The sequence below is a fragment of the Pyrgilauda ruficollis genome, unplaced genomic scaffold, assembly GCF_017590135.1.
Source record: "Pyrgilauda ruficollis isolate IOZ18807 unplaced genomic scaffold, ASM1759013v1 scaffold4, whole genome shotgun sequence".
NCBI classification, from domain to species: Eukaryota; Metazoa; Chordata; class Aves; order Passeriformes; family Passeridae; genus Pyrgilauda; species Pyrgilauda ruficollis.
The window spans coordinates 17,558,335-17,578,941 of NW_024525489.1; the positions used below are offsets into that span (position 1 = coordinate 17,558,335).

At 45.4% G+C, this 20,607-nt stretch overlaps 1 protein-coding gene across 3 annotated transcripts in view; it reads left to right on the plus strand.

Annotated features, from left to right (window-relative positions):
- The first annotated feature begins 2,142 nt into the window (after positions 1 to 2,142).
- Positions 2,143 to 20,607, plus strand: part of TJAP1 (tight junction associated protein 1) — a 40,365-nt gene continuing 21,900 nt past the window's right edge. Inside the window, exons 1-2 of one of the 3 annotated variants that reach the window (XM_041477034.1) lie at positions 2,143 to 2,270; positions 3,287 to 3,361. The gene's annotated coding sequence lies outside the window, so the exon portion shown is untranslated. The other 2 variants (XM_041477035.1, XM_041477036.1) reach the window with 2 other exon arrangements.

Genomic DNA, 20,607 nt, shown 5'->3' on the forward strand with positions numbered 1-20,607 from the left:
TGAGGAGGCAAGTGTTTCATAGGAGTCCCTTCACCACTGCAGCTCTCAGGCAGGTGACAGCCTCCAAGTCAGCCACCAAGGGGCTGTCCAGCACCCGCATTCTTCCTCACTTGACCAGGTTTGATGGAAAACTTGAGAGGACCAAGCCTGCACTGCCTTCTTCTGGTGGGGAGACATTATTTCTGACATCTGCTTTTTCACTAGCCAAGACCACAGGCACTTCAGAGGGATTTGTCCTTCCACAGGGTGGCACCTGCCCCTCCAGGGGTTCCTTTTATTCAGTTACAAGGGTCTATATAAAGTGCTGCCAGCTGGAAAGTATTTTGAAGAGATTCCTCCCTGCTCTTCACTAAGGGTCATAAATTCAGCTGGTATTTGAGAGAATCTCAAATGTACTTCCAGGACTGTTTGCTGAGGGCTTTACATCCGCCAGAGGCCCCTTAAAATAAAAGGATTATTGGGAGTCAAGTGTTAGATTACCTGGTGCTTGTTAATTGAACTTCAGAGGCTTTGGCGAGCAACTGGCTGTAGCAGGGAGCTGCACTTTGGTATTAATGGTGTTATATAAATGAATCTAATGTAACCTAGCGTCATGCTTCTGCATCATGTCACATCTCTGGGCTCAGGGCAGTGGTGAGTCCAGCTCACAAGCATAGCGGATATGGGGAAAGGCAGGGCGGATGTATGTGGAGAGGAAGCAGGACTGGGAATCAAGGCCTTTGGGATCTGAGGGAAGAGTGTTTTTTGGTACTCGGAGCAGGTGACTGGTGCTCAGCCGGCCCAAGTCAAGTTCCTGTCTCCCTTTGGTGGTCTGACCTTGACATCTGATTTTGAGAAGAGTTGAGTTTAATGGAAGCAGCAAATGTCAAGACCATGTGAAAATCACTCTCTCTTCTTCATTCAGGGCTTATTTCACCTAGACTTGTGGAAAGTTTGAAGATCCTACTCTGACAAATCACAAAAAAAGACAGACAAGTACTCTAATCATTGCTGCCATCAGTGCTCACCCACGGAAACCTGAACGGACCACAGCTGTGAAGGCTTCAGGGCAGCAAGACCCGGTGGAAATGAGAAACCTCATCAGCGATGAAAATTTCATCAGCTGGCGCTGTGGAAGCAAGAATCTGGAAGTGCAGAGCAGATGGGCAGCCTGGATTCTTGGAGCCATTGTCCTTCTGCTTGTTATCTGACCCCAGCACAGGGAGGATTTGGAGAATTTATGGGGGCACAAGTAGCGAAGTGTTTCTCGAAATATCCCTGGCTGACGCGTGGTGTGGTGCAGACGGCACTCGCTGGGCGCTCAGCAGACGTTTTTGCACAATATTCCCAAGGTCGTGGAAGTGGGGTTCTGCTGAGCACCTGTCTTTTATTGTGTAAGAGAGGGGACCGTTTGGGCAGAGTTTGCAGGAGTGTGAGCCTGGTAATACCTGAATGTAAATCCAAGGGCTTTGTAAATGTAGTAGTACATTGAAGGACGCCATGTAAGTTCTATCAGGACTTTTCTGAACTGGGCAAATTTCCTCAGAACTAGGCTCCATTGTTTACTGTGTGAATCATCAATTCATGAGATGTTTGTGAAAGAAAGGATAACAGGAAATGGAAGCAGTGAGTAAGTCTATGCGCTGGGCATGAAAAGCAATGGAAAAAGTACCTGTCTGCACTCAGAGTTGAATAAATGGGATGATTTGGTTAGAAATTAAAATGTACTGACTTTTCAAAGACCCAAGACTAGAACAACGTAGTGGAGGATTTTGCAAATGAATACCAAAGCACACTCACAAATGGTGTCAGGGTTTCATTAGCTCTTGCCTGGCACACGCTGTCCTCAGCACCTCTCTTTAAGAAGCAGACAGTTGTCCTTGGGGGATTTCAGGTGGGTTTCTCCATTTACTACTCTACCTTCCTCCCTCTCCACCTGGTCCCACGGTTGGGTTTCTGTTTCCATAGCGACAGGCTGGGATACGCCCCAGGCTGTGGGGTCGTTTCTCAGAACACGGGACACGTAGGAAGGGGCAGGAGCGGGTCCCATCGGGCCCGCCCCGCCCCGCCCCGCCCCCCCGCGCGTGCCGTCCGATGACGCAGCCGCGCCGCGACGTGGGGATTCCGCCGGATTACCCGGCGTGCCCCGCGGCAAAATGGCGGCCTGAGGCGAGAGCGCGGGGCCGGGGCCGGGCGGGGGCAAAGTTTGGGGCGGGCCCGAGGCGGGGCCGAACCGGCGCCGAACCGGCCGCAAAGTCACTGGGAGCCCTGGTGGAGCCGAGCCCGACCGGGTCAGAGCCGGGCTGGGGCTCCGGGGGCTGGGAGCGGGGAGCGCGACCGGCTGGGGACGAAGCCCCGGGCGGGGCCCCCTGCGCTCCTGGGCCTCTGCGGGCTCCGGACGGTGCCCAGCGAGCGGGGTGGGCCTTTCTGTCCACGTGTGTGGCGAGGAATTGTAGAGTTCCCCGAGGACAGCGGGTTCGGGCGGGTCGCACCGTGGCCGGGGGGGGTCAGCCAGGTGGGGCGGGGGCCGGCTGCGGGGAGAGGCGAGGCCACAGCCCCGCGCCCAGGGAAGGGACGGTCTCCGTGGGGAAGGGTGGTGGTGCCACTGTCTCGGCCATCAGGGCGTTAAGGAGCTCTTCCTCCCGGGGAGAGACCCGTGTTAGGGAGCAGCGCAGGCACGGGATCGGCAGGCAGAACCTGGTCCACGCAGGGTGCAGCTGTTTCTGAAGGATGGAGAGTTAGGTGGTGTGGGGGATGAGAAAGCAGTGTCTCTGCAGGGAGCGTTGCTGAAGTAGGAGCTGCAAAGCAGAACAAGTCTGGGCCAGCAGGTGTGTTAAAGAGCTGGAGAGTAACTGGCAGAGGCAGGGTTGGAAGGGAAGAATCAGCATTCCTCTGGTGTCAGACTCAGCGGGGGTTAATGGGAAATTCTCTGCCAGCCTGGACATCCTCTCTAGTGCAAGGGATGCTTCCCCCTGTAGAGCCAGTGTGCAGCCTCTGGGAACATGGGGAGACTTTAAAGGAAAAGAGGTGAACAGTAAATGCTGTACTGCTTCTGGCTCTGAGCTTGAGTGCTCTGCCTAGAGCAGAGCAAAGGGCTGAGTGCTAACGCACAGATTTTTGGGTGCACATGAGGTTGCATTGGTAGGCATCAGGATGTGCAAATGATACACAGATCTGGCAAGGCTGAGAATGACCTAGATCTGAAAGATGCTAGGTGGATCTTGTCCACTGAAAAGAATCATCCGTCACAGGTAGATAGTTCTTTGCCAGTGAAAGCTTTTCAGAGCTATGCACTTCTGTTTTACAGATTCAGAGAAGGAACCAGGATAACAGGCCTGTATAAAATGAAGCCATGAATCCTTACTAAATCTTCAGACAGCAGGTAAGAAATCCAGGAATGAGCTGATGCTGAGTCAGACTGTGTTCCTTTTGTACCACTACTTGAATTTTTTGAGAACAGGTGAACCACGTAGCTGAAACAGTGGCTCTCTTTGTGGTATTCTCTGCATCACAGTAGGCCTGTGTTGCTGGAATTGAGTGGCCAGGGATGTCAGTGAAATGGGAGTGACCCTGGGAGATTCAGCAAGAGCTTCTGGAAAGAAAAGTTCAATTAAAGATGTAAGCCAGTGCTCTTGACATGCCGTCTGGGAGAGCATTCTTAAATGTGCTCTGTCAGTGCAAAAGTAGCCGTGCTGTCTGTATAATTCACAAGGGATCTGCCCAGCCATAATCCAAATGAAATCCTTTCTGGTCATCCTGCTCTTGCAGTAATGGCAATGTCAAAGTTAGGTGGTTCTAGTGGCGCCCTGTTCTGTTAGGTTATTTTTCCACACAAATTTTAACTGTTCCTAATTTTAACTGGTGATGGGTGGTGCAGGTGTACCTAAACTCACTGTTGAGATCCAGTTTAGAGGAGCTGTTGTTTGGTACCCAGTAGCTGGTTTTTTGATTGTACACCATCAGATCACCTTTATAACAGCTCCTTTCTCTCTTCCTCACTTCCTAGTGGATCACTGCAGAAAGCACCCATATCCCAGCAGTGCTTTGCATACAGTGTGGTTTAGCTTCTGGGTGTTAAATCAGCATTTAAGCTGCCATAGCTTAGCTGTGGTACTGAGAGGAGTTTTTCATTCCTTCCCAGGGACCCAGTGCTCTTGAAATCTCGTGAATGCATTTCAGCAGGGCCAGTGGAGTTCCAAAGGGCAGCCCATGGTTATCTTCATCTTTAATATTAACAAGGCATTGGGTCAGAAGGGGATGAGTTACTTGCCAAGACCTGTTGCCTCTTCACTCTCCAAACCAGCTTTCTGAACTAAAGATGACCTTGCGTGCTTTTCCACTCTGTTTCAAGTTGTTTGTTGGCTGCTGCTAAGTCACTTGCTTTGCAGCCAACAAACCCTCAGCTCTTATCTCTGCCATCCACTCTAAATACAGTCATGGTATAGCTTGTCAGGGAGATAGGCTAAAGCCTTGAAAAAGGTGTAGTCTTTTGCAAGCCTGCCTGCTTCTTGTCCCAGAGCAGAACAAATCAAGTCAGATGGGACAAATGGTTTTTGTGTTCGGCATGCTGGTCTGAATGGTAGCAGAGCTGGCTGGGAAAAAGGGCTTGTGGAAGCTGGTGTGGCATATAAAGTGTTTTTAAAAAGGTGAAGAAAACCAAGCTATTGGAGAGGTAGCAAAGAAAGCAAGTTTTAGTAAAATGTAACTGTATTTTTTGGTAGTTGATTTCATGCTTGTGAGTCTTAGAGGCTGATGGTTTTTCTGGAGGTGATCTCCCTAACTTGTTAAAATGTCTGCCACATTTTATGGAGAATCCACTGAAAACTGGATTCTGAGATTTCCATGTGTCACCACATCTACGGTGTAGACCCAAGAAGCAGTGCTGGAGGTTAGGTCCTGACTAATTTACTGTGTTATGTATTTGTGGGCCTCGCTTCTCCGGCAGAGTGACAATAGAGCTCTCTGCCTTACGTCTTTGAGACCTCTACATGCTGGGAGAAATGCAGCATGTAGAGGTCTCAAATGAGCCTGCATGTGATACAGATTGAGGGTAGGATTCCTCTGCTAATAAATGAGGATTTGTCTTGACACCTTTTTGATTCATCTTGCTCTTTTTACTGGGCTTGTCAGGATCTGGAATTCTCATAATAGAGAAGATTTTCTTGACCATTTGACTTGATTAATGCTTTGAGAGAAAATTTAAGGTCCTGAAACTGGGTATATTCATCTCCTTGCTTGAGGGCTTTTTGGTTGGGAAGGTATCTCCTTTCTGTATGACACCCTGAACTTTGGAGAGAGAGTGCTTGTTGGCGTTCATGCCAGCTGTGTGCATTTCAGATCACCAGTAACTGGGTAAATAGGATCCTCTCTGAGACTCTTTTATGCAGGACTGCAGAGGAACTATGTGTAACCTATGCAAACAGGACAAATGCCTTAGGGCATGAAATCATCCATCCTGTTTCCCTGCCAGTTCCCCTACCTGAGGGCTTTTCCTTAGATCTAGATTGGCTGAGTCTGTAACTGTAGTAGTAAGAATGTTACTTTTTAAAGTTGAAATACCTTTACAGCTCGTTGGAGGGGAAGGGCGATGCTATGGTCAGAAAGATACCTAATTTCTGCCGCAGATTTATTGTGTTCAGATCATTACTGTTTCTTGCTCTTCATTCTTTGCTTGGAAAAGATTAACACCAGTCTTACTAGCGATTTGAGGATGAACCCATGAGTGTGTGTAGATGCTTAGATACTGTGGTGTTGAATGCTTTAGTAAAGCTCAGTGACAGAGAATTAAAAGAGTGTTTCAAGCTCTGATTTCAAAATGAAGCAGACCGCTGTGTGATCCTTTGTCCTGTGTATTCTGTAGCATGGTGAAGTTGCTGGGGAGTGCAAGTCAGGCTCTGCCTTGTTCAAGGCAAGTGGGCACGCTGAGACCTCACCGTTTTTGCCTTCCCGGGAACTATTTCCTTGTTTTGGTCACGTCTAACCTTGCCTGAATCTTTTTTACTTCAAGGACAATTTTCTCTTTTTTGCTTTGTTGTTTGTTCCATTCTCAGAAACCATTCTCTTCATCGTCAGGATGTTCATGTACGGTTTTATTCCAAATATGCTCAGCCAGAGGGCCAAAAGCAGTAGCTTGCAGGATGTTTCGTAGTTGGAATGACATGAGCCAGCCTCTCCGGAGTGTCCTCCTGGGACAAGCTGCTCTTAGGAAGGAAATGGCGTGGAAAACCATGTAGGAGTGTGAGAATAGCTTTGCAATGGTTGGAACGCAGTATATAAGCATCACTTGGGTGGGCTCAGTTTTCCTCTGCTTTTCAACAATGCTGGGTGCCAAGCCTGAGGAAGACTGCTGTGCAGGGGTAAAGGAGCTGGAATGTATTCTTCAGTTGAGGTGAATGCAATTCAGTGAAACTGATAGGCATCAAACTGAATAATGATTTTAAAGTATTTTCACATGATGTCTAATCTGTGGAAATTCACTACCACATAATAGCACTGAGGCTAAGAGCTGAGCGGGATTCAGAAAAGATCAAGCACTTAGGAGTGGAAGTGTTCAGACTTGCTTTAGTTAAAGAACTTGTTTTAGAAGGTGTATTTTTCAGACCTAATCCAATCTCTTAACAGTTAAAAGTTTGAAGAAATGGCACTGTGTTCCGTAATTGTCCACTGATGCTTCTTGCTCCAGCTACTAAACCACCTTAATGTATTGGTCTGTGTCAGGGGCAAGGTATTGAATCACTTACGTGCTATGTTAGGTTGCTCACTGACCTTGCTTTTTGTGGTAACTGCATTAGGGAAAAAGAAACCAAAACAACAAATCACCAACCAAAGAACAAATCCACAAAGCACTGCAGCTGCTCTGATTTGTCCTAGTAGTTGAGGATTTTAAGCTGGTGAAGAGCAGGGTCTGTGGAAAGATAGTTTGGTTCCTAGAGGAGGACTGCCTTACTGATAAACATGGAGATATGCAGCTATTGTCTTTCCATGCTGAGCGGTCAGGCAGAGCACTTGCTGCTTCTTCCCTTTGTTTGTAAGAGGGGAAAGAATGTGTGGAGTTTGGCCTCTCCACGTTGCTGTCTTGTTGTGGACTTTGGTCTGTAAGGTGTCTGAAAGGCAGGGCTTTAAGGCTGTTCAAATGAGTTCTGGTATGTTGTAGCATGAGCCTCAATGTACTAATGTCTGTGAAGACAGTTTGTGTCCTGTGCTCATGTCCAGCCTGTTGAGGATCAGGAGAATCATCAGTGCTGCAAGCAGGTATAAATTCAATTTGATGCATAGGCTAATAAAGATAAGTGGCGGTGGCATGAAGATATGTATAAAAAGCTGTGTGTTTGTAAGGTTTGCCTAAATGCAAGGGGAACTGAAGGAAAGAGTCTGTGTCTTTTCAGAGACAGAAGCACAAGATCCCTGTATGAGCCCTATGGGTTTCTTTGGGAACAACATGTGCTTTAGGGCACATGTCCTTAACCCTTTTGTGGCAGGGCTAGCAGCTGAGAATAAACAGTTACTGACTTTCACAGAAGTTTTGTATTGCTGTTAAAGTGAAATGGTCAGGATTGGAAAGTAAGTTTTCCTGCAAGACTTAGACTGATTTTTAGGCAGAGAGTATCTGAACAGCTTCTGGTGGCAAGAGACAACTGGTTTAAATTTTTGATTTCTTAAGGGTTAGTAAATTCAGACCTGGAAGTCCCACAGTGACTTCTATGTCTTTGGTTGAGTTCTGTATTTATATTTTAGCTCTGTGATAAAGCTGGCTTTGGGAGTGCTGTAGGAGTCATAACTGGATCTTCTTACTCTTGTGTTAAAGTCTCAGTTGTCCAGCTGTGTTAATGTAACGCTCATGCACAAATGGTTCTGAAATCAAAAGTGACAGATAAGGTTGTCTCCCTAACTATTGAGGAATTACACATAGGCTCATAAAAAGCCTTAGGCGAGTTTTACTTTATAGCATTTTTTTCAAAAGAGTATAAGTTATTTTCCCAAGGTAATAATTAGATAATTGTTGTGGCTGTAAGGTTTTTGACCATGATTTTGGCATATGCTACTCAGAGTAACTGGTTTTGGACCTGCATGTGTCTTACTTAACAAGCTCTGCAATTCTCAGAGATGCCTTGCTGCTCTGTCTCCTGCATCGGATTTCTTCCTGCAGCTTTAGTGTTCATTAGTGATGACTGTGCTGCTGCCCAGCAGGAAGATTAAAAATATTCTAGGGAGATGAGTTGAAATCTGGTCTCTCACAACTGAATAGTGATTGCAGTTAAAGCTACTATTCCGTGTTTTTTCCCTTGAGTATTTTATTTATAATTTTTTCATTATGGAAAACTCTTCTCCCTTCTCTTTTATCTTTGGGAGATTCGTACCCAGTGTATTGTATGAAAAGCATTTTCAAATGAGGGAAAAAAGTGGAAAATGACAGGATGTTTGTGCTTAAAATTAAGTTGTTTTAAGTAACCTTTCTTGAGAATGGTCTTCAAGCTTACATCCTGCCTTTAAGCACATTTATTTTTCTGAGCAGAAAGTGTCCTGTGCACTAAAGTATGCAAAACATCTTTATTTCCCTTTTAAAATTGAAGCATTCCTTACACTACAGTTGTGTGAATACTGGGAAATGAAAACTTTTCTCAGAAGGGTTTTCTCAGGTAACTGCATTTTGCTAGAGATGCACTGTTATTAGATGTCTGTGTAGGCACTCAATCCAATTTCTTCTCCGACTGATGTGGGGAGTCATTTTTGGCAAACGTCTCATACCAGTTTGGTTTGATTCCTGAAAGCAAATCACCCTTGCTGGGCTGCAGAATTTTGGTAGATTCTACTTACAAGCATATTCATTTTTTCCATGATTAGATGATGCCTTTCCAAATAGGTCCCTGGTGTATCTGAAATGGCTGTAACAGAATTCAGAGTCGTCAAGGCCCCAGCTGGATGGGGCTGTGTTACTGTGCAGCTCCAGAGGTGATTTACTGCCTGACTGACAACTCGCAATATAAACATTAGTCCAAGCATGATCTTGTCCCAAAACCCCGCCTACGCAGGGAGCCAGGAGTCTTCCTGCCACGCGCCATAAATCGTTTATGGTTTGCTCATGCCCGTACATTTGAAAAGCAGCTGTGGAGTGGGATTAGCAGTTTGCAGAAGGCCCGTGCGGGGCTAAATTAGGTTCTCTTGCTCTGGTGGTGAATACCAGTGTTGGAATAGCAGGAGTGCTTCTCAACAGTGGAAGGCAATTTACTCTAGGAATGGGGGTGGATACAGGGTATCTGTGGGGGTGCAGCAGCCAGGAGAGAGCCTTGGATTGCAATGCTCCAATTTGAGCTCTGAAGCCTGATTGATAGCTGCCCAGCACTGTGTGGGGTTGAACAAGTCATTGTTAGTTCTGTGGGTTTAACATTTTATTTATGGATTTATTATTTCTACGTATTTTACTCATATATATAGAGACAAGAAATGTAAGCCTACCTCTTCTGTCTCCTAGGAGCCGAAGGATGATAGAGTTTTTCAGTGTTTTTTTTACAGTGTGAAGAGTGATTTCCCATTTGCTAGCCCACGGTAGCAGAATCAAATTATAGGCAAGGCCATTTGGGGCTTCACAACTAATTTTAAGCTTTTATAAGAAGTTTTACTGTGCCACTTGGATTTATTACAGCTATGCAACTTCAGCTCCCAAAGGAAAACTATTTTTGTGCTGGCTGCGATAATTTAAATTACCTCCTGGAGCTTCTAATGACTAACTCGTGTTTATGGTGAAAGCTTCCATTTATCCAAACCCTGAAAGCACAATCTGATTGGTAATAGAACTCTAAATGTATTGATGCATTATATCAATGGCAAGTACATTGGAGCCTTGTACCTACATTGGTACCTTTAAGTCTTCCTGTAAAAAAGAGATTATGCAGGTTTTGCTGTACAGATGGCACTAGACAGTACAGTTCAGAGATCTGTGTGCTGGCTGAAGGACCAGCTGCTGAGTAAAGCAGACATGAGTAGATAATTTTCAGCTGGGTTGGTTACTCATTAACAAATCCTTTCTTGGGTGGGTTGGGTAAGAATCCAGGTGGAATGTGTCAGCAGGGTGTCCCCTCTAGATGCATCAGCTGAATGTGAGTGCTTCCAGACTGTACCATGAGCATCCATGGGGCAAAGACAGGGGGCTCTGAGTAAAGCAAGTGATTGTTTCCAATACAACACAATTAGGAGACTTCTTACTATTTTATTGAAGCTTCTGCATGGGCTTCTCTCTCAAATAAGACCATGTTCCTGGAGCTTTCTGCTGTGCTCATTTCTGTGGGAGGTTTGGGGAGAGTAGCTGGAAGGGCTGATCCTAGGCTTATTTTTCTTACTGCTTTTGGTGAAAGGCTCCATCTGCCAGATAGCACCAAATATATTTGTGGCTGTTTGTGTGGGCATTTTGGAAGATTTGGAAGGCACTTTGCTAATGAGCTGTAGGTCATTTCGTGTCAGATTGGCTGAGTTTCCATTGAGCTGGTTCTTTGTTGCGGCAATGCATATGGACTGTATATGTTTGGGGATCCCTATTACCTATCTCAGATGGAAAGGGCTTTCCTCCTCTTTGCTACCTCCTCTCTCCCCACAAGAAAAAAATCATCACCTGGAGAGCTGTTAACCTCCAGATTGAATTAGATGTTTTGCTGTTACTTATGTAGACCTTTCAGATGTATACAGAGGTTAGAGAGGGGCGTGGATATGTGATCGTATTTTGAGCTTTCCCTCCTCTGTGTTTTTGGTACTGAAGCTGGAATTCACCCTTCCCTTTCCCTGGGAACTTCTGTGAAGGAATTGCTGTCACCCAGAGCAAAGCTCAATCTGCTTTGCCTCGAGGCCCTGCCTCTCCAGGTTAGGACTTTGCCTGACTTCTACTGCAGCAGTTTGTTTATGAGCTTTTGTTATGTGACTCTTGTGGTGTGGGTCTGAGGGGTACTACTGTTCAGGGCAGTGGAAATCAACTCAGCCAGGATAGGGAAGGGGAGGAATAGAGTTAGTACAGTTAACTCATCCCCCCCCTACACCCTCCTTTCTTCCCTGTTTCCTCACCTGCCCAGCTGTGTAGTAGGTTAGCAGTACGTGTCTGTTCTTATTCTTATGAAAGTAGACTTTGTTCTCTGAAGACTGCTAATCATGCCCCATGGGGGTGTAATCAGTTATAAGGTATTTAATACAGTGCAGGCGGGAACAGGCTGCCTGGCCGGGCTGGCAGATTGCAACACTACAATTATAAAGGGCCCCTTTCCCCCACTCACCCACCCACCGGTGGCAGGATGAGGGTACCTTGAAACAGTATTGAGTCTATGAAAAGTAAAGATGTAGTGGGGGAAGGGAGAGGAGAGGCTGTAGAGGCAGCTCCTATTCTGGGAAACAGGCAGACCTACATTCTGTGAGAGCTGCAGCCATTGCAGGTTGCACTGTTGAGACTTGTGGAGTTTGGGTGCCGTCACCATGGAAGGGATTGCACAGGGATGGCCCTTGGCAATGTGTAGAACAGCAGGGGCTTCCGTCCTGTCCGAAATGGGTTTTCTTTTGGTGGCTGGGCTTGGAGAGGTATGGAGTAGTTAGAAGGTGAGAAGCCCCTTCTCCTGCATGCAGTGATTTAGACACCTAATCTGTAAATCCTGCCGGACTTCTATTTATATCTTTGGATATAAATCTATTGGTAAATTTGGCCTTCCATGCCTCATTCTTCCAAGTACTGGAGCTACTGCCACTTATGAGGGGAACAGGTAGCCTGAGGCCTTGAATTTCAACAGGCATGAGAAAGCCTACTGGACCTCGGTCTGGTCTGGTCTTGTTACTTAATATCAGATCATTTCCCTCTGTGAGGGCTTTGAAATGCACATGTGGGGTGTGGAGCAGTTGGGCCGCAAGCCTTATAAATCATCCCTGCTCCAGCAGCCTGCTAGATGCATGGGTATGTCTCTGGAGCTTATGGCTACATTGACCTTTCCCCTTTGAGGTTCCCTAGAGGTTACAGTGTTTCAGCCCTTAATTGTTTCTCTCTGAATTTCCTGACACTGTTTTGCATCTGTTACATTCAAGTCAGATATATTCCTGCTGCAGTGCTCTTGAGAGTGTTGGTTTTCCTGTTTGGTGCTGAGAGAGCACTGGCTACTGAGTCTCAGAGTTAGTCCTTAGCACTGGGATGGATTTTTAAGGTTTTCAGGAGTGGGTTGTTTAGTTATGTTGCACAGAGTAAGTGCAGATTCACAATGTGGGGAGTTCACGATATAGTCGTGGGAATTCTGCTGACAGTTTCACATCTGAGGCATCCTTCAGAGTAACTTCATATTTGAGAATGTGAATTCTTTGGAAAGCTTTAGGATTTGTAGGAGTGTCACATGAAGGAGGAATAATGTTTTTTTCTGACTAGAGCACAGAGTCTCTTTGCAGCTCTAAAATTATGAGGTTCTGAGATAAGAGGTTACCTGATGTCTTGGATATTTGTACGTTAAGTTTTTCTTCTCTTGATCACTGAAATGACCTGGTGTCAGTGCTGTAGTGGAAGAATGTTGTACAGTGAAGGTCAAATCTGTGTGTGTGGGCAGTAGAGACAAGCATTTACAGACGGATTTTGGGGTACTGAGGAAGTGCCTCCATCCCAGAAAAGCTACTTGACTTAAGGTAGGATGGTTTTATAGGGTTAGAAAATGACCTGGATCTTTTCAAGCATCCCTGTTGCCCAAAGTCAACTTCTTATTCAACCCTGCCTCCTCAGCTCAAGAGGTCTCAGTGTTATATTTGTCCCTTGTCTTGTAGGAAGAGTCAGGGAAATTCCCTTCCCAGGCTAGTGCACAGAGCTGTTCCTGCCCTGGACTATGGCTACTTTCCAGGGCGGGTGGCAGCACTTCTTTGTGTGGCTTGCATGCCCAACTGAGAGCTGTCCTGCCTTGCTGTGTTTATCTTGTCCCATTGGCTCAAGAAATTGCCTGGAGAACTTGACCCTCGCACAAATGAATTAGGCGCTGAAGCTGTCCTTGAGGTCCTGACAGTGGCCGTGCAGGCAGTGTGGGGAGGGAGCACGGCGGGTGTCAGCAGGGTGGGTGTGTGGGCTTGCTACTTGTTTTCCTTCTCTGCCTGATGAGGAATGCAATGTGTTTGCCTTCCTTGGCCTGTGGTTGCAGCCGCATTCCTGCAGTGGGAGTCAGCACGGCGGCGGGCGGCGTGCTGTTCATGCCCCGTGGCTACATGCTTTCAGCTCCACATCAAAGGTGTGTTTAGTGTGTAGCTTGTGCCATTCCTGGCCACACCTGGTGGCCTGCAGGCATGCAGGAGGTGGAGTCTGGCTGTGTTTGCAGATGGCATTCAGGGTTCAGACTTCTTGCTTGTGGAAAGGCTGGAGCTGAATCCATGCTAAACAACCCCAGGAATGCACCGGGAGAGCTGAGCGGCACAGTCACTCCAGGGGCATGTCCTAGCAGCAATGTTTCCTTTATAGCTGCAGCAAAATAACTCATGCCTGCTTCTCCAAAGGAACTGACTGTTTGCTTGGGTGTGTTGTACAGTTTAATTTACACTGATAAGGCCAATTAAGGTTGGCTGGTCCCCCCTGAAGCCTGTGTGCTCTTGGCAATCAGTAGATGATTGAGTGGTTCGTGCTATGCAGCTCTGCTCAGTACATGAGATGTCTGCCTGGAGATGGAATGGCTCTGGGATTTAACCCGGGCAGGAGTGCTTCCCCCAGTTGGTGGGTAAATGTTCTGTTCCAACTTCTTCTGGAAAATCTTTCTTTTTCTAACTGGTACCCCAGGAGCTGAAGACAGGAAGTTTGCTGAAGGATGGCAGATCAGGATGTAGCTGTTATTTTGGGATCCTTGACGTGATATCTGTTTTGAGATAGTCACTGGTTTGCTGTGTACCTATCATGCAAGCTATCCTTGTCCTCTGTAGAAGTGTTTCATTTGCCTGGCACAGGGAAACGCGATCCCATTTGGTAGCGTCATTATGGGCAGCCCATAGGCAAGGCTTGTGGAAGTAACAGCAGACCATCTTCTGTGTTCGGGGTAAGCCCTGGGCTGTTCATTACCCCATTTGCTTGGATCTTTTGCAGTTTCCCTTTTGGCAATCTCTAGTAGCCTGAAATTCTGTGACCTGCCAGTCATTTCCTGATTAAAGTTAGTCTTCTGCAGAAGACCTCCTTACTGCCATCCTTAGATAGTAGCAGGAATGAAAGAATTTGCTCTCAGAAGTTCTCTGGCTTTATAGCTTAGTTTTTGCTTTTTAGCTGTCACCACGTGAGTCACTGCAGAGCTCACCATAAAGAGGTCCATACCATCCTCTCTCCAGAAGGCTGTATCACTTTCAAAGCAGGATCTCAGTGATAGGTGTTTAAGGGAATGTTTCTTGTTCCAAGGCTCTTAGCATTGTGAAACAGTTGGAGATTATTCACATTGGGCTCTCTTCTCTTTTGGTTTCATGTAAACTGTGCATTTAATTTCAAACTAGTTGCCACTGACTCCATATGTGACTGTTAGGGCTTGGATGCTGAGTGAGTGTGTTGCCTGAATCTTCGTTTTTGTTCCTCTGTTCTGTAGTGGCAGACTGGACAATATGCCCTGCAGCAGCAGGAGGTGGTAGCAAAACATAAGTAAGTCTAAAATTGGGTTGTGTGGCAGGTTACTGATAGAACAGTTAAGTGTGTATAATCATTGCCATACTGCCTGTTTCAGCTTTGTCATGCAATACGGGCTATGGCTGCAAAGATGGAGGTCTTGTTTTGGATTACATACTGCTTCTGCTGACACTTTCCAGTTGCCCGGAAAGGAGCGAGGGAATAAGAATGAAATAGATGTGACATTGGCCAAGGAGGAAGTACAGCTGATTATTGGCCTTTTTTCCATCCTGTCAGTGAGTTTTAATATGTTGTGGAGAGAAAGTCACTAAGTCCTTGTTTTGGCTTCCCTGCTCTGGACTTCAAGAGTAGGAATCCAGGCCTCTGTGCTCCTGTATGCGGGCAATGTGTTCCTCAGGCTAGAGCTGTAACCCTCCCAAGTAGCTAGATCTCCCCCTGGTGGAATAGAGAGCAGAAGGCACTGCTACGGCCTGACGGTAAAATTGGGAATTGGTCTGATCCTGGGCACCTTGAGCCGGCAGCAGATGTGGTGTTTGTCCAGTTGAGACATTCCTTAGTCCAGAGTCACAGACTCGGCAGAGCCACGCTCGTGCAGCTGCATGAAGCTGAAGGCGTGAGTGAACAGCTCACTACTGAGCAAACACCTTGTCCGTGCAACATCTGCCTGGCTATGTGCTGGCATTCCTCCATGGTCTTTGCCTTAGATTAGCAGTGAGCTGCTAGCTCTCTGGGTTCTTGTCTCACACTTGACGAAAAAAAAGGTATCTGGAATGTGGTGGCTTGCTTCCTTTAAAATATCTGGGGGTTATTAATCCTTATTTAAGATATCTGGGGTTTATAGGACCCCTTTGAGGATAGGTGATTTAACTTAGCTTAACAGTAGCTGATTTAAGATATCTGGGGTTTATAGGACCCCTTTGAGGATAGGTGATTTAACTTGTAGCTCAACTGTTTCTCATTCCCTGCTTGCTCTCTGAAGAGCTGCATAGGGTTTACTTATGGGGGATCTACAGGAGGGAGCTCTGTGTAGGGGAGGAGCTTGTCTGTTTAGCATTACTAAAAAGGAGTGGTTTTCTTTAATCTTAGAATAATAAATGGATTTATGCTATCCCAAAGGACAACAGTGGTAAAGGCATTTCAGCTTTACAAGAGCAATGCCAGGCAGGAGATGTGAAGTAGACTGGAGAAGCTGACCTTGTGGTAAAACTGAAGTGATGGGCCTTTGCTGCAATTGCCCCTTGAGACAATTGATGCTAGTAATTAGCTCCAGCTGAAGAATAGTAATGGTGATATATGTGGAGGGAGGTAGTTAATGGGAACTCTCTCTGACTCATCTGCCACAAAGAGAAGTTGTGTCTGAGGGAAGAGCTGAAGCAACCCATCTTGGTCACAAGTGGGGAATCTGTGGTTATCCCCCTCCAAGGGAAGAAGGTGAACCTAGGAGGTACAATACAGTATGTACAGAAGGACAAGCAGTGCAGCCCATGACTGCTGGTGACAGGCAGCCTCCCTGTGCAGGGCAGGGGGTGGAGGTGTGAGTCCCCTCTGCTGTGGCTGGGATTCTGCTGTTAAAAGGACTGACTGCAGCCCAGGGGAACAGGGAGAGAGGAGCCGTAGTCAGTTGCGTGCTTTACACAGGTCATCAGTGAAAGATAGATGGGTGGATCTGTTTGTTTTTCCTAAGCTGGATTAAGCCATGTTATATTTCTGTGACTGAACTCAGTATGAAATCTCTCAGTAATTCAGTGGTGCTGAAGACTAAGAGAATAATTTTAAAAACCCAACCAAACCCAAAAAACGCAAACCAAACAAATGAGGCAAACTGAGGCAGATTAACTACAGGACCACACCACAAAAAAGAGAAAAGATGCTCCAGGGTTACATGCTGCTTCAGGAACCATACTGCTGTATTGTTTATGAAGTTGAGACAAGTTTTGTGCCTGTTCCTGCCGCTGGCTCTGAATCTGCTAGGCCAAAAGCATGGATTTGAAAACAATCTCCTTGTTCTGCCTTTGTGGCCTGTTGAGATAACTACTGCCAGTGTGTACAGGAGTGGATGCTCTAACGCTCAGCATTGTGCCTGGATACAGAGGCTGAGTGGAAGTCAATCAGGAATACTTGTTTAGCCTCAAAAGTAAACAGTGCCTGTGGCATGGGTTAAGTGGGAGATCTCTGTGCCTGGTAGGAATCCTGCTTTGCAAAGGAGTCGGTAGCAGCACCACTTGTAACCTCTGGGAAGAGAAAGGGCCAGGATATAATCAGCTTTGGGAAAGGGCTGTGATGACCCCTTTTCTCTTTTATCCTTTTGGCTGGATAGTTTTACTCCTCAAACACCATTGTGCATCTCTCAGTGCTGCTCTGCTTTTCCCTGCCAGCTTACAGCAAGTTATTGCTTATTGTAGGTGATGTGAGGTTCAGGCAGCTTGGTTGAAGAGCACCCCACTGCTATCCTCACACAATGCCGGTGTCGCTACTTCTGCTTCATGATGCTGACTGCTGTATGTATTCAGTGCCGTAGAGATCATAAAATATTTCTGTGCTAAATTTTCTCTGATGAATAGCACAGAGGATGTCTTGAGTTCCCATGGCAATGCTTCTGATTGTGCTTCTGTCACCAAAAGAAAGAGGGACTTCCAGGTGATGAAGATTTGAGGATTTTGTCTGAGAAAGGGAATGGTGGTGAAGCTGCATATTATTTGTTTGCCTGCCTTTGGATGTGCCTCTGCCTGATATATAATCTGGAAAAAGAGGAAGCCGACATTTGGCTAATGGCAGAGATGGCCTGTGTCATGCAAACTACAGCTGGACCCCTGGACATGCTTAACTGTTCAGCTGCATATGCAGCTGCACAATCACCCAACAGTTAAGCCTGTACCATTCTCTGCCTCTCATATCTGACCATCTGCTCGGGAAAAGCTAATTAAACCAAAACAATTCTTGCTGGGATTAAACCCCAGCAGCAGAAAAAAGTTGAATATAGTACAAATATTGTTCTACTACTGGATCAGGGCTGCTGCTTTATTTGTTCTTATAAAGAATTACAGCTATTCAACTCAATTGCTGTCAGGTAGGTGTTTAGCTCATGCACACTTTCCTTTCTCTTTTCTATCGCAGATCATTCTTGTTTTAGGTGCAAGAAATAAGACTGTCTTGCTGATTTTTTTTCCCAGTTCTTTCTTATGACAGCTGAGTCTGTTTTTCCTTAACTTGCGACTTAATGTAAAAACAGTGTAGAAAACTGGTTTTTTGTCCTAGTGCCTCAATTCCTCTACTTCTGGAATGGAAATGGTTCCTACCTTCTTTACATGTATTTATGGTGACAATGAATCCTTGGCTTGGTGTGGGGCCACATAACTTTATAGTTGCATCAGTGTGAATCTGAGACTTAAGACTTTTTTATTTCTTGCAAAAATATACTGCAGCCCTTTGAGAATTGAAATTTAAATCTTATGAAACAAAAAATGTGTAAGTGTGGTTCCCTTAGCAGCTGAACTCTTGTGTATCTACAATCTTTGATGCCATGTCATCTGGGCTTCAAAACAGCTCTTTCAAAAAAAAGAAAAGAACTTACAACTCAGGTTGATTTCAGAGCTGCTCTGCGTACTCAAGTGACAGTTCACCACTTTATTCAAAGTTGTGGCACAATTTAGTTTTTAAAGGCCAATGAGGAATTTAGTTCTCTGCAAGGGGCTCTGAGAGGATTCTTGGTGATGCCTTTCTGTGCTAAACTTGGAAAATTTGCACTGAAGAGGAAGTTAGTTCTACACATAGTAGCTCAGAGGCAGCAGTAGGAGGTGGCCCTGAGGAGAGAGAATTGGTTGTGTTGCTGGTGTGGATGTGAGGAAGCCTGGTAAGCTCGAAGAGACACAATTGAAAAAGCAGGTAGAGATGAAAGAGTGCCAAGAGAATGAAGATTAAATTTATCTTGGTATCCAGGAGGAAAAGTTGGAATAGTTTTTAATGAGGAATGGAAAGAATACTACTAATTTTAGAATTGTTGAAATTTAATTTTGACAGTTATGTTTCCTGGGGAAACGCTGTGGGAACTGAGGAGATGAGAGATGATGTTAGAGTGTGGGTTTGTAGCATATTAGGTCTGTGACCTAGGATTTGTGTGTGTGCCTGCCCCACAGTTAACAGGAGAACATATGTTGGTAGAAGAGGGTCAGTAGTGAGACTGTGCCTGCGGGCAGTTAGATAACCGCTCTAACTCCACACTCCAGTTGGCTCAGATAAACTGTTGGTGAGCCATACCCTTAGGAATGGGCAAGTGGGGAGCATTGTCTTCCCAGAATTGCTCCAGGGATGTTGGACATCAACAAGCAAAAGCTGTGTGGGAATATGGAAAACAGTGTACAGTGTGAGTATTTCTGATCACCTTTTCCATCTTTCTTGGGGAAAGTAGAGAAAATATTAAGCTGCACTGGTTTGAGCATTGTTACAATGTTTATTTGGCATAGGATTAATAAAATTTTCAAGACATATAAATGTCAATACCTTTAGTGTCTTAATATACCTTGTATAGTGTAGTTAGCTTATTTGGATTGTGAGAGAGGCCACACTGTTGTGGGTTTGGGTTTTTTTTTGAAGAAAAAACCCCAAACCAAACACAAAACCTTTGGCAGTAGAAAAGTGCAAAAAAGGGTTAACGTCAATATCAGTAAGGATTTTGCCATTGCAGGGAAGTTGTACTGATTTAACTTAATCAGATTAGAGACAGCTGTGATTATATTAATGCAGCATTCCTTTATAGGCATCCTTAATTTAGTTTGTGTCTTGTATCTATCTATTTAACTTAAGTTGTTTCAATGTAAAGTGCTCTTAAACTGAATTAAGAACATTTGCCCAGGAGCGTTATACTGCTTTATATTATTTTCTAAGTCAATTTAATTTAGTACAGTGTATATGCAGACAAGACCTTGGGGAAAAAGCTGATCCTTTTTATTACTTGCTGAACAGTCTGTCATGTTTGGCTGCAGCCATGTGATCATGGAATGAAAGAGCCTGTTGTGGTGCATGGTGGTGGAGGATGGGCAAACTGATCATTGTGGGCCTTTGTACGACTTGGTCATTCTTAACTGTAATGTTCAATTAAAGTAGGTTGATCCTCCTTGTAAATGAGGCCTTTTCCTGTCTAGAGCAGATGTGAGACCCCTGTAATGTTAAGATTTGTCCTCTGCCTACTGATAAAAGTGCCTGCAACGTGGTTAGCGTCCTGTCTGTTCAGTCAGCAAAAGCAACATCTTAAAACCTGGCACAAATGTTTAATGTTTGAAAAAAATCAGATGGCTGAGCAGGTTTGAGCTGAATTTTGTTACTTTTCTTCATATGTAGCTTGAAATAAACATCACCCAATTTTGATGCTGTTTGCTTCCTGGGCTGTGTCTCCCAACAGTATGTGCCACCTGCTATATGTGGTGACTTACACACATACAGAACTTATGGCCAAGGAATAAGTAAGTACTGCAGATGTCAGTTCTCTTTCTGGTTGAAAAGGATAAATCTAGTCAATACATCTTATGTTCTTCTTGCTGGTAAAGGCTCTGTGGGAACAAAACTGGCATGTGAATTACTCTGCAAGCGTGGTTGTAGTGATAGCATTTCAGAATAAAGCTGACTGCTGTAAAGAGCTGTTTTATTTTTTGAATTTGTTTTTATTAGCACCTGCAAGCATTAGAGCTGGACTTAGCGCCTCCTCAGCATTGCAGATGCTCTGTAGGCTAGGTCACTGTAGCAACTTGTCCATCTGTCCCCTGTAAATAATGCAAATAATGTGCTCTGCTCCATTGTCCCACTGTGTAGATAGTGCATAGTGTGTCACCCATCTGTGCATCACTGAGAGTCTCAGACAGAGGGCATGTTTTGGAGAGTGGATTGTGGCAAGTGTATCGTTGAATGCTCCAGCAATGGAGCATTCTGTGGCATTACTGTATCTGTGCTAGAGGGGCAGCTCGGTGACATTCAGTTCCTGGCACTGAAGAGATGGAGATTGCCGTTTGCCCAGAACTTCTGAACCAAAGCTTGAAACAAGAGGACTGCTGATATTACTTGCT